The following is a 12,021-nucleotide window of genomic DNA, read 5'->3' on the forward strand; positions in this document are numbered from 1 at the left end:
ACACCTTGGTCAAGTTACTGCGTTCCAATAACTCTGTCAATATTTTTGCACGCCGATTGAGAACTGTGGTAAACGTTTTGAGGAGTAAAACTGTTTTGCTATTTCAGGCTGCTTGAAATACAGTACAATAAAGTAGTTTAAAAAGGATCACAACATTCAGATGTTCACTGTCCACTTTTCGGAACGTGGCTTCTATCAAAGCTTGAAAAGCCAAAGCTCCATCGCCCCGTTTTTTGTGTCTCATCAGGCAGTGTCACTATCATTTACCTAGTTCCCTACACCTTATCAGCTCTGTGTCTATTCTCTTAATTTCTTTCATCTGTTTGGTACATACCACTAAGGTGTAACCACACAACAAAATACTAAAAAATCATTTTCCCATTTTCAGGAGATTTCACTTCGGTGATTGTTTGGATGGTCCAGAAGTTCCACTGGTAAGTATTTAAATTCTTCTAAGCATTTGCAGTATATCAATACGGCAATGTTATCATACTTCACATCAGTGTGTTACTGTAAAAAGCATTCAATCATCAAATGTTTAATTAATGTTATGGTTTTAGCGTAGAACAACGTGTTCCAACAATGCTGCGTCCTTTTGGTTGAGCTACAACCGTGTGTACAAGTAGATTAAAGAACTGGGTTCCATTTGTTTATTCAAATCACAATGTTTTTGAAGTGTTGTTGCCCAAGAAATATCTTAGCACAGCTTTGTCAACAACGGTAGTATGCTATCGTTGACGATAACAGTACAGTGTAATGGAATTTGATGAGGCGGGGAACAGCTCTTCATCTTGTCATTTCATAAACTGGTATGATTATGAAGAGTACAACTCACTCGGCATGATGAAGAGTCCATCAGTTGCTGCTGAGCTAGTGCAGCAAAGTAACACATGTTTTATAAGCTTTTATTGTAATTTCTCTACTGTGGATATTAAGAGTTAACACCAACTCATTTGAAAGTGTTGTGTTAACAATTACGATAGAGAAAATATTATATGCTAATGACTCACCATGTGCGTCGGAAGGGCGACAGAAAATGATTGCCTGGGAATACAGAGATCATACGGGATGTACATGTTACACTACACAAAATGAACTTTGTCGACATTCAAGAATTGTTCAAAACAAACCATTACCTTTTACCATGAGTACCGAATGAGAAATGGCGCTTCGCAGTAATCTAAAGATTCGCACCATCAAGATCGAAGGTTAACTCCTTGGGAGTTACAAACAGTGCAGGACGTTCAGCTAGGTATCCGCTCATAAGGAATCCCTATAGAACCATATTGGTGTAATGGCGTGATGAGGACTGGTGGAAAGTGACGGCATGCAACCGAATGCGAAACAGTCTGTCATGGAGCTTGTCACAGAACTAACTATCCATTAAGGCGTGGCTTCACAGAGTGCGATAATACGTTTATAGGCACAGAAGAAGAACATCCAGAGACTGAATGTGTCCAGTGGTTCCAGGTAGTGTGAACTGCAATGTCACACACGTTTCATGAGGGATAGTTGGCTCTAAAGGAGTACGATTTTTATATGCAGACCAAGAATCAAGCAGGAGCAGGTTATTTTGTCAGCTATTGGCCAAAAGCAGTGTTCATAACATAGTTGAACTAAGTTACGTCCATTTTCCTACTATTACAAGATAACATGCACGAAAAAGAATCGCCCCCCTGCGGGTCCGGGGATTAGAATAGGCCCGCGGTATTCCTGCCTGTCGTAAGAGGCGACTAAAAGGAGTCCCTCCCCCTCACGGGGGTAGTTAGCGCCTGCGTCCGGAGACGGACGGTTCCACGACCTCTATTTGCGGTCATTTTGCTTTTTCACTCCTCGTTTCTTCCTACCTTTGGTTGGTTCCTTTCTTTGCTCTTCTCCACCTCACTGTCTTCCTTACTCTTTCCCCTGCAAAATCTCCTTGCCTTCTTATTGCCTTCTTCTCCTTGCCTTCTCATTGCCTTCTTCTCCTTGCCTTCTCATTGCCTTCTTCTCCTTGCCTTCTCGTTGCCTTCTTCTCCTTGCCTTCTCATTGCCTTCTTCTCCTTGCCTTCTCATTGCCTTCTTCTCCTTGCCTTCTCTGGTCTCCGCCTCGGCGTTTGAGACAGTCTGTCCTCTCTCTCTCTCTCTCCCTCTCTCTCTCTCCTTTTTCCTCTTCTTCCTTCCTCCCTGTGCGCGCCTGAAGGCCGACCCACGCGTTCGCACGCGTAGCCGGTGACGGGGTAACGCGTAATTCCCCGCCCTGGGTAGACATGTAAGGCACGCGCGTACCCCCTGGTAAAGGCCAGGCCCGGGGAGGGGTGATTGCCTGAGCTGATACCTTCTGACCATGCCGATTGGTCCCTCCGTCTGTTTCTCGGGAGGTGTGACCTGAGGTGTAAACATTCACCTAAGGCGGGAGTGCCCTCTGAGAGGGTCCCCACAAGGAAGGAGCGCGCCATCGGAGACGCTGGCAATCATGGGGGATTCCTCCGCAATGGATTTCACTCCATCTCTCTCGACTTCTGCCCAAAAACGGAAACGTGACCAGCCACCAGTGACAAAAGTACTACCGCCTGCCCCACAGTTCCTCGTCGTTTCTCGATCTGAGGACGGAAAGGATTTTTCCTCTGTCAACCCTTTCGTTATCCAGAAGGGCGTAGATGCCATAGCCGGATCTGTCCAATCTTGTACCAGGTTGCGTAACGGTACCTTATTACTAGAAACTGAGAGCGCCTTTCAGGCACAAAAACTGCTTCGGGCCACACTCCTGTACACATTCCCTGTCCGGGTGGAGGCTCAGCGAACTTTGAATTCATCTCGTGGTGTGGTCTATACTAGATCCCTCGACGGCTTGACTGACGAGGAGATTCAATCTTTCCTCGCTGAGCAGGGCGTGACGGTTGTCCATAGGGTCATGAAAAAGGTCAACAATGTCCTTGTACCGACCCGGGCACTTTTCTTGACCTTCGATAGTGTTCAGCTGCCATCGCGCATCAAGGCGGGCTACGAGGTCATTTCTATTCGCCCCTATGTCCCGACACCTACGCGCTGCTACCAGTGTCAGCGTTTCAATCACACTCGCCAGTCTTGTTCCAATGCGGCTAAATGTGTCACTTGTGGCAGGGATGCCCATGAGGGTGACTGTCCGCCTCCGTCTCCTCGTTGTGTGAACTGTCAGGGTGACCATGCCGCATCCTCCCGCGACTGTCCTGTCTATAAGGAAGAACGCTGTATCCAAGAAATTCGGGTCAAAGAGAAAGTGTCCACCTCGGCTGCTCGCAAGCTATTGGCTAGTAGGAAGCCCACGCTGCTCCCAGCGGGGAAATACAGTACTGTCCTCGCCTCTCCTCGGACTACCAGGGAGGTGGCAACCCAGACATGCGATCTGACCTTCAGCACCACGGTCGTCCGTTCGGCCAGTGCTAAGATCGCGCGGCCGACGTCTCCTCTTCCTCCCATCACCCCACAGACACCAGCCCCTTCATCAGCTTCTGCTAAGACAAAGACCCCGAAGTCAGATGCACGGGCCTTCAAGAAGGAACCGTCCCGTGCAGACTTCCTACGTACCTCGACCTCCCAGCCTTCGACCGGTACTTCCACCAAACGACCTTCCAAGAAGGCTCATAGGAAGAACAGTTCTCCTTCTCCGCCACGGCGCATTTCTTCTCCTGCGCCACCCAGCGGTTGCCGCCCCAGGCCGTCCTCCGTTTCGCCTGGCCGCACCGCTGGTAGCCGAACATCTGGCCGTTCACCGGCGGAGGAAGCTCCCCGTCCCGGCCATCTTCCCAAGATGGCCGATGAACCTGTAGACCCAATGGACGATGACTGTCCGCCTACTGATAGCGGCGGCAGTGCTCGCTCGAAGCCAGGCCCTCAGCGGCCTTCGAGGTGACCCCTTCTTTCATCTTCCTTTTTTTTTTTTTTCTTACGATGGCACTTATTCACTGGAATATTCGCAGCATTCGCTCCAACCGAGAGGACTTGAAGTTGCTGCTCCGCTTGCACCGTCCGCTCGTCGTAGCCCTCCAGGAAACGAAGCTACGCCCATGCGATCAAATTGCCTTGGCACACTACACCTCTGTGCGTTTTGACCTACCCCCTGTGGTAGGTATCCCAGCTCATGGAGGGGTTATGTTGCTGGTGCGGGATGATATTTACTACGATCCCATCACGTTGCACACCGGCCTGCAGGCAGTTGCCATCCGCATTACTCTCCCCACTTTTATATTTTCCATTTGTACTGTTTACACTCCATCGTCGTCTGCCGTTACCAGGGCAGACATGATGCAACTTATTGCTCAGCTACCTGCACCATTTTTGTTAACTGGAGACTTCAATGCCCACCATCCCCTTTGGGGCTCTCCAGCATCCTGCCCGAGGGGCTCCCTGTTCGCAGACCTTTTCAACCAGCTCAATCTTGTCTGCCTTAATACTGGCGCCCCTACTTTTCTTTCGGACACTTCTCACACCTATTCCCATTTAGATCTCTCTACATGTACTCCCCAACTTGCACGCCGGTTCGAGTGGTATGCACTTTCTGATACATATTCGAGCGACCACTTCCCGTGTGTTATCCATCTCCTGCAGCATACCCCCTCTCCATGCTCATCTAGTTGGAACATCACCAAAGCAGACTGGGGGCTCTTCTCTTCCAGGGCGACCTTTCAGGATCAAACATTCACAAGCTGCGATAGTCAGGTCGCACACCTCACGGAAGTCATTCTCACTGCTGCTGAATATTCCATCCCTCACCCTACTTCTTCTCCACGTCGCGTACCGGTCCCCTGGTGGACCGCAGCATGTAGAGACGCTTTACGTGCTCGTCGACGTGCTTTACGCACCTTGCACCGCCACCCTACAGTGGCGAATTGTATCAATTATAAACGATTACGTGCATAGTGTCGTCGTATTATTAAAGAAAGCAAGAAAGCCAGCTGGGCTGCTTTCACAGGCACCTTCAACAGTTTTACTCCTTCTTCTGTTGTCTGGGGTAGCCTGCGCCGGCTATCTGGCACTAAGGTCCACTCACCAGTTTCTGGCTTGACGGTCGCGAATGACGTCCTTGTGGCCCCTGAGGCTGTCTCCAATGCCTTCGGCCGCTTTTTCGCAGAGGTTTCGAGCTCCGCTCATTACCACCCTGCCTTCCTCCCCCACAAACAGGCAGAGGAGGCTAGGCCACCTAACTTCCGCTCCTCGAATCGTGAAAGTTATAATGCCCCATTCACCATACGGGAACTCGAAAACGCACTTGGCCGATCACGGTCCTCCGCTCGAGGGCCTGATTCTATTCATATTCAGATGCTGAAGAACCTTTCTCCTGCGGGTAAAGGTTTTCTTCTTCGTACTTACAATCGCATCTGGATTGAGGGACATGTTCCAACATGCTGGCGCGAGTCTATTGTTGTCCCGATTCCTAAGCCGGGGAAGGACAAGCACTTGCCTTCCAGTTATCGACCCATCTCGCTTACCAGCTGTGTCTGTAAAGTGATGGAGCGAATGGTTAACTCTCGTTTGATTTGGCTGCTCGAGTCTCGACGCCTACTTACCAATGTACAATGTGGATTTCGTAGGCGCCGCTCTGCTGTTGACCATCTGGTTACCTTGTCGACCTTCATTATGAATAACTTCTTGCGGAAGCGCCCGACCGCGGCTGTGTTCTTTGATTTGGAGAAGGCTTACGACACCTGTTGGAGGGCGGGCATTCTCCGCACCATGCATACATGGGGCCTACGCGGTCGCCTCCCTCTTTTTATTCGTTCCTTTTTAATGGATCGACAGTTCAGGGTACGTGTGGGTTCTGTCCTGCCAGATACCTTTCACCAGGAGAATGGGGTGCCACAGGGCTCAGTTTTGAGCGTCGCTCTCTTCGCCATAGCGATCAATCCAATAATGGATTGCCTCCCAGCTGATGTATGAGGCTCCCTTTTCGTGGACGATTTTACCATCTATTGCAGCGCGCAGCGTACGTGTTTCCTGGAGCGCTGTCTTCAGCGTTCTCTTGACCGTCTTTACTCCTGGAGTGTTGCCAATGGCTTCCGTTTTTCTGCCAAGAAGACGGTCTGTATTAACTTCTGGCGCTACAAAGAGTTTCTCCCACCGTCCTTACGACTCGGTCCCGTTGCTCTCCCATTCGTGGAGACAACAAAATTTTTAGGTCTTACATTTGACAGGAAACTTAGTTGGTCTCCACATGTGTCATATTTGGCTGCCCGTTGTACCCGTTCTCTAAATGTCCTCCGTGTTCTCAGTGGTATGTCGTGGGGAGCGGATCGAACCGTCCTACTTCGCCTATATCGGTCGATCGTCCGCTCCAAGCTGGATTATGGGAGCTTAGTATACTCCTCTGCACGGCCATCCATCTTACGCCGCCTCAACTCCATACAACATCGGGGTTTACGACTTGCGATCGGAGCGTTTTATACTAGTCCCGTAGAGAGCCTTCATGCTGACGCTGGTGAGTTGCCACTCACCTACCGGTGCGATATACTGCTTTGTCGGTATGCCTGTCGGCTACTGGCAATGCCCGACCACCCGTCTTATCGTTCCTTTTTTGATGACTCTCTCGACAGTCAATACGGGTTGTATGTCTCTGCCCTGGAGTTCGCTTTCGTCGCCTCCTTCAACACCTTAATTTTTCACTCCCTGCAACCTTTCGAGTGGGCGAGAGCCACACGCCACCTTGGCTCCAGGCTCAGGTTCGCGTCCACCTTGACCTCTGCTCGCTCCCGAAGGAGGTTACCCCCGGTTCAGTCTACCACTCTCGTTTTATCGAACTTCGATCGAAGTTCATTAATATGATCTTCATTTATACAGATGGCTCTAAGACCACTGACGGGGTCGGGTGTTCTTTTATTGTCGGGGCACAAAATTTCAAATACCGGCTCCATGGCCTTTGTTCGGTCTTCACAGCTGAGCTCTTTGCCCTCTACCAGGCTGTCCTTTACATCTGCCGCCGCCGACATTCTGCATATGTCCTCTGCTCCGATTCCCTGAGCGCTATCCAGAGCCTCAGTGATCCGTACCCGGTTCACCCTTTCGTGCACCGGATCCAACGCTCTCTTCAGCAGCTGGTGGACGTCAGTTCTCCGGTTAGCTTTATGTGGGTTCCTGGCCATGTTGGTGTCCCTGGGAACGAAGCTGCAGATGCCGCGGCCAAGGCTGCGGTCCTCCAGCCTCGGACAGCATCTTGTTGTGTCCCTTCGTCAGATTGCAGCAGGGTAATTTGTCGGCGCATTTTATCGCAGTGGCATGCCGATTGGGCTGCACTTACAGACAACAAACTTCGGGCCCTGAAACCTCTTCCCGTGGCTTGGACGTCCTCCTCACGCCCTTCTCGGCGGGAGGAGGTCGTTTTGGCCCGGTTACGAATTGGCCACTGCCGGTTCAGCCATCGCCATCTGCTGACGGCTGCGCCGGCGCCGTTCTGCCCATGTGGGCAATTGCTGACGGTCTGCCACATTTTAACGGTCTGTCCGGATTTTAACACCCTGCGTCTTGATCTTGGCCTGCCATGTACTGTAGAAGCCATTTTAGCGGATGACCCACGAGCAGCTGCTCGCGTTCTTCATTTTATCAATTTGACAACCCTCTCAAAGGACATTTGATTCTGCTGTTTTCCTTTTTTAATCCTATGCCTGTCAGTCTGTCTTTTATCGTGTTTTCCGTTTCGTTGCTGTTTTAAACTTGTGAATCGCGGTGCAAAATTCCTCACGTAGTCTGGGCGCTTATGACCGTTGAAGTTGTGCGCCCTAAAACCACAAAAAAAAAGAAAATAAAAGAATCGTAGGGGGCAGGCAGTACCAGCTTCTCGCGGCAAATGAAATAACTTTCCAGCCAATTTGCTTTCCACGTAAACAGTCGGCATAATCACATACGAATGCGTTAAGGCACTGATGTTAGTTGGTCTTGATACATCTCTCTCGGTACCTCTAATTTCCAGGATTCCTTTTATAAGCATTTCCTCTTCAGATCGTAGTTGAAAACGAATTTCTTACTGATCATGATATTACTTAGTTTGTCTCACCTACAAATTTTCAGGTAGATTCCGCAGTTTGTTGTGCTTCTTCAAGTTGATGTTTTGTCTGAAATTTCATTGCCCTGTTTGAAGCTATGCAGCCATCTACAGCTTCTCTTGACATCACTGTAGACCAGGGCCGGCCAGAAATTCTGCACGCGTGCGGTGTTCCTGCACATGTGCAGCTTCGGCGTCACAGCGTGCACGCCGCAGTCGTCAGTGTGGATGTAGTGAATGTTTCTACGCACAGATGTCGCTTTATCCACTTGCTGCGATACTGTGTACCGGCGCATTCTAGTGCTCCTCCACAACTTGTAAGCCAATCATGGGAAGGTATTTCGCGTATTAAACATTTAAAATACTGTCACAGTCTACTCATTGAGACGTCTACTTTTGTGTTAAATGTTTAACCCAGTATGACAATAAATACAGTTAGCAAGCGTGGGTTTTTATGATGGCAGCTTGACTGAAGGTTCGTAAATACGCGTAATGTTTTTCAAAATGGTTCAAATGGCTCTGAGCACTATGGGACTTAACTGCTACGGTCATCAGTCCCCTAGAACTTAGAACTACTTAAACCTAACTAACCTAAGGACAGCACACAACACCCAGCCATCACGAGGCACGTAATGTTTTTGATCTAGTATTTAAGAAAGAGAGCACTTGGCGACTTCCAACGAACCTTATTCATGATTTCAAATAACTTTAAATTAATGCAAGGTTTCCTATAACTAATTCTCGATGCCCTCAGTTACAACCACATAATTTCTGTCTCACTGACCTCTGAACAGAATGATAACCGCAGACATCTCGATGATCACCTGTTTCTTCAATACCATTATTGTTATATCTTTCATCAGTTCCGTTTGAAATCTGCATAATTACCGACAATTAGATGAATGTTATGTTTTATCAACTTCATCTGAACTTAGTCCTTCACACATTGAAAAAAAAACCTAAATGTAAGTATACACTGGAACAATCGGTTTAATGACCAATTTTCCTGATAATAATGTAACATGGAGCAGAATGAGGCAATATAATGCTCAAATGGTTCAAATGGCTCTGAGCAGTATGCGACTTAACTCCTGAGGTCATCAGTCGCCTAGAACCTAGAACTAATTAAACCTAATTAACCTAAGGACATCACACACATCCATGCCCGAGGCAGGATTCGAACCTGCGACCGTAGCGGTCGCTCGGCTCCAGACTATAGCGCCTAGAACCGCACGGTCAATCAAGCAATAATGCACAGTTAGTAGACAATAATTTTTAATTATGAAAGGAATAAATCCAAACACGTTTATCACTGGTCATGAGAAATGCTATAGTTTATATCGGGCACAAAAGCACGGTTCATTGACAAACGCAAGCAGTTCCGAAGATTTTCATCACTTATGCTTGATCGAAACCTTGATTTATTCATTTTCATCACCGAGAAAAATCTTTCACAAACAAATGTCGACCCGAACATGGACATAACTCTCGCGGCTTCTCGGTGCAGGCGTGGAAATTCTTGTTATGAAAAATTTTCGTAGAACGGTCGAGCAAAGAGGCGAATGACAGGAGACAAAATCGTAACATCTGCAAATCGTGCTCGTAATTGTTCCTTAATTTTTACAATAATTGACAACTATTCTTGAAGTCTAGCACTTTCGTGGACCAGTCCAAGAGTCGGGAAATGTGCAGGGTTTTCTGTCAATAGCTGGCTCTCCCAAAGCGCAAGCTTCCTATCAAAGGCATTTACTTTTTCCAACATGTCAGAAATTATATTATTTTCACCTTCAAAACTGAAGTTCAGGCTGTTCATGGGAGACGTAATGTCCGCGAGAAATGCAAGGTGTGATATCCGTCAAGGGTCTTCCAACAGAGGTTCACTTTTTCCCTTCTCATGTAAGAATGTTACTACGACCAAACGCAAATCAAACAATATTTTCAGCATTTTACCTCGACTGAGCCAGCGTACTCCGGTATAGTAAGGTATGTCGCCATACTCCGCTCCTAATTCCTCCAAGAACTGCCGAAACTGGCGATGCGTAAGCCCGTATGTCTTCAGATAGTTTACAGTACGCTCAACAATTTTCATGACGTTTGCTAACGTTGCTGATTTTGCACAAAGCGCTTCTCGATGCAAAATGCAGTGAATTCCATACAACGTCTCGTCTGTGCGCTCTAGCTTTTTGCGCATCCGTGCTATGAGTCCTCTCTGATGGCTTGCATTGATGGTGCTCCATCTGTGGTCACTGAGACTAACCGTTATCGACACCTCGTATGTATATCACAACCTGGGTTGCATCTGTAAGATCTGTTGCTCCATCGAGCGCAACAGAGAAAGCAACAAAGTCTTTAGACTTATTTATTAGCTGCCTGTGCACATCACCGGCCATAGCACTGATACGTCTCGTCACTGTTTGTTTGGATAGACTGATTTCTTGATACCTGCTAACGTTCGTGTAACACGCAAGTTCTACAGCATCAATGAGACACCCTTTCACAAACTCCCCTTCGGAAAAGGGTTTCCCAGATTGTGCAGTTCTTAATGCAATTTTAAAACTTGCTCGCAGTGAAGGTTTAGTGTGGTTGTCATTCTGGATAATTTAAAACAGTACATTTTACAGCCTATAGTAAAATAGACATAAATGTAACACAAGAAACTAAGAGTTCACGAAGTATCAGTTACTTTGAGGTACAGTAAAATCGAGTTGATGTGTCTCATCCATTTTCTTAAGGGCATTTAATTTTGCTTGCCGTTCTTCACTGTTAAATACGCAACACTCGTATTTGTGATATGTATTGAAGTGTCTTTCAATTGAAATCTTACGCTGGTCGCCTATTATTCGGCGGCACAGCGCCGGCCGCGGTGCCATGCGATTCTAGGCGCTTCAGTCCGGAACCGCGCTGCTGCTACGGTCGCAGGTTCGAATCCTGCCTCGGGCATGGATGTGTGTGATGTCCTTAGGTTAGTTAGGTTTAAGTAGTTCTAAGTTCTAGGGGACTGATGACCTCAGCAGTTAAGTCCCATAGTGCTCAGAGCCATCTGAACCATTTCTTAACATAGATCTCCCGTCCATTGCTTTTTCACAGTACCTGCCATTTCTCAGTGCTTCTCTGTTAAGGTTACGGCCACCAGGGATAAACGAGACTGGGTACGTTGTTCTCTCGCTTGTACCTCATAAACAGGGAAGTGGAGCCGCCGCCGTTCATTTAGGACACATGTCTAATAACAGGTGTCGCTGTCGCTCGCTGTCGCACACGTGCGCACATGTGCAGCACTTCCGCACGTCTGCACACTGTGCAGCGTTTGGCCGGCCCTGCTACAATGTAGGCTGTCTCTCGCGCTATTTGATGCACATAACGTAGTATGTCTCTAGCGCGCAAATACTGTAAATTGTATCGAACACCCTTGAAATGCGCAAACACCAGTTTTTGTTACAAGTGCATCTGGTCCTACATTAAACATCCGTAGTTTTTCTTATGCACTACACAGTCATATTGCTGCGGACTTTTTCGAAATCTGTCCACAACTGCTTTTTCTATGTTACGGATATTCTTCCGTGAACGTTATTGTGTTTAGTACCCGCTCCTTGGACAACGACTGTCGTTTACTACGTTTCACTGGAGGTGGGATTTGTGGCTACCTTTTCGGCAAGGATGATGAACTATGTTGCTTGCCACCTGTTTCAGTGTCACTTTCACTTGATGAGGACGTAGTGCCATCATTGTACACCTCCCGTACATTTTCTGTATAACGGAGCGTATACGACACCGCGCATTCCACTGAATCATCTTACAGAAACGTTAATATTTTTTTGTGGCACCTCTTCCTCACACTGAGAAATTTCTTGGGTTCCTTTTTGACGAAATGTCAACTTCGGCAACTGTTGTTATAATTTAAACTTTGTTTATCGTTTCCATTGCTGTGTCAGCACCACTGGCACCGTAGCACTGTTGTGAGTTACTCGTCGACTAAGCAGTTCGTAGGGTCTTGTGCTCCCCATTGAATACGTCCAGTCCGCCCACTTTTTTCC

General features: G+C 47.8%; 1 protein-coding gene across 1 annotated transcript in view; it reads left to right on the forward strand.

Annotated features, from left to right (window-relative positions):
- Positions 1-12,021, forward strand: part of LOC126474677 (diuretic hormone receptor-like) — a gene marked incomplete at its 3' end in the record, with an annotated part of 1,060,935 nt that overhangs the window by 626,106 nt on the left and 422,808 nt on the right. The window contains exon 4 of the mRNA XM_050102155.1: positions 389-434. The remainder of the gene's footprint in view (positions 1-388; positions 435-12,021) is intronic.

Source organism: Schistocerca serialis, chromosome 4, assembly GCF_023864345.2.
Source record: "Schistocerca serialis cubense isolate TAMUIC-IGC-003099 chromosome 4, iqSchSeri2.2, whole genome shotgun sequence".
Classification (NCBI taxonomy): domain Eukaryota; kingdom Metazoa; phylum Arthropoda; class Insecta; order Orthoptera; family Acrididae; genus Schistocerca; species Schistocerca serialis.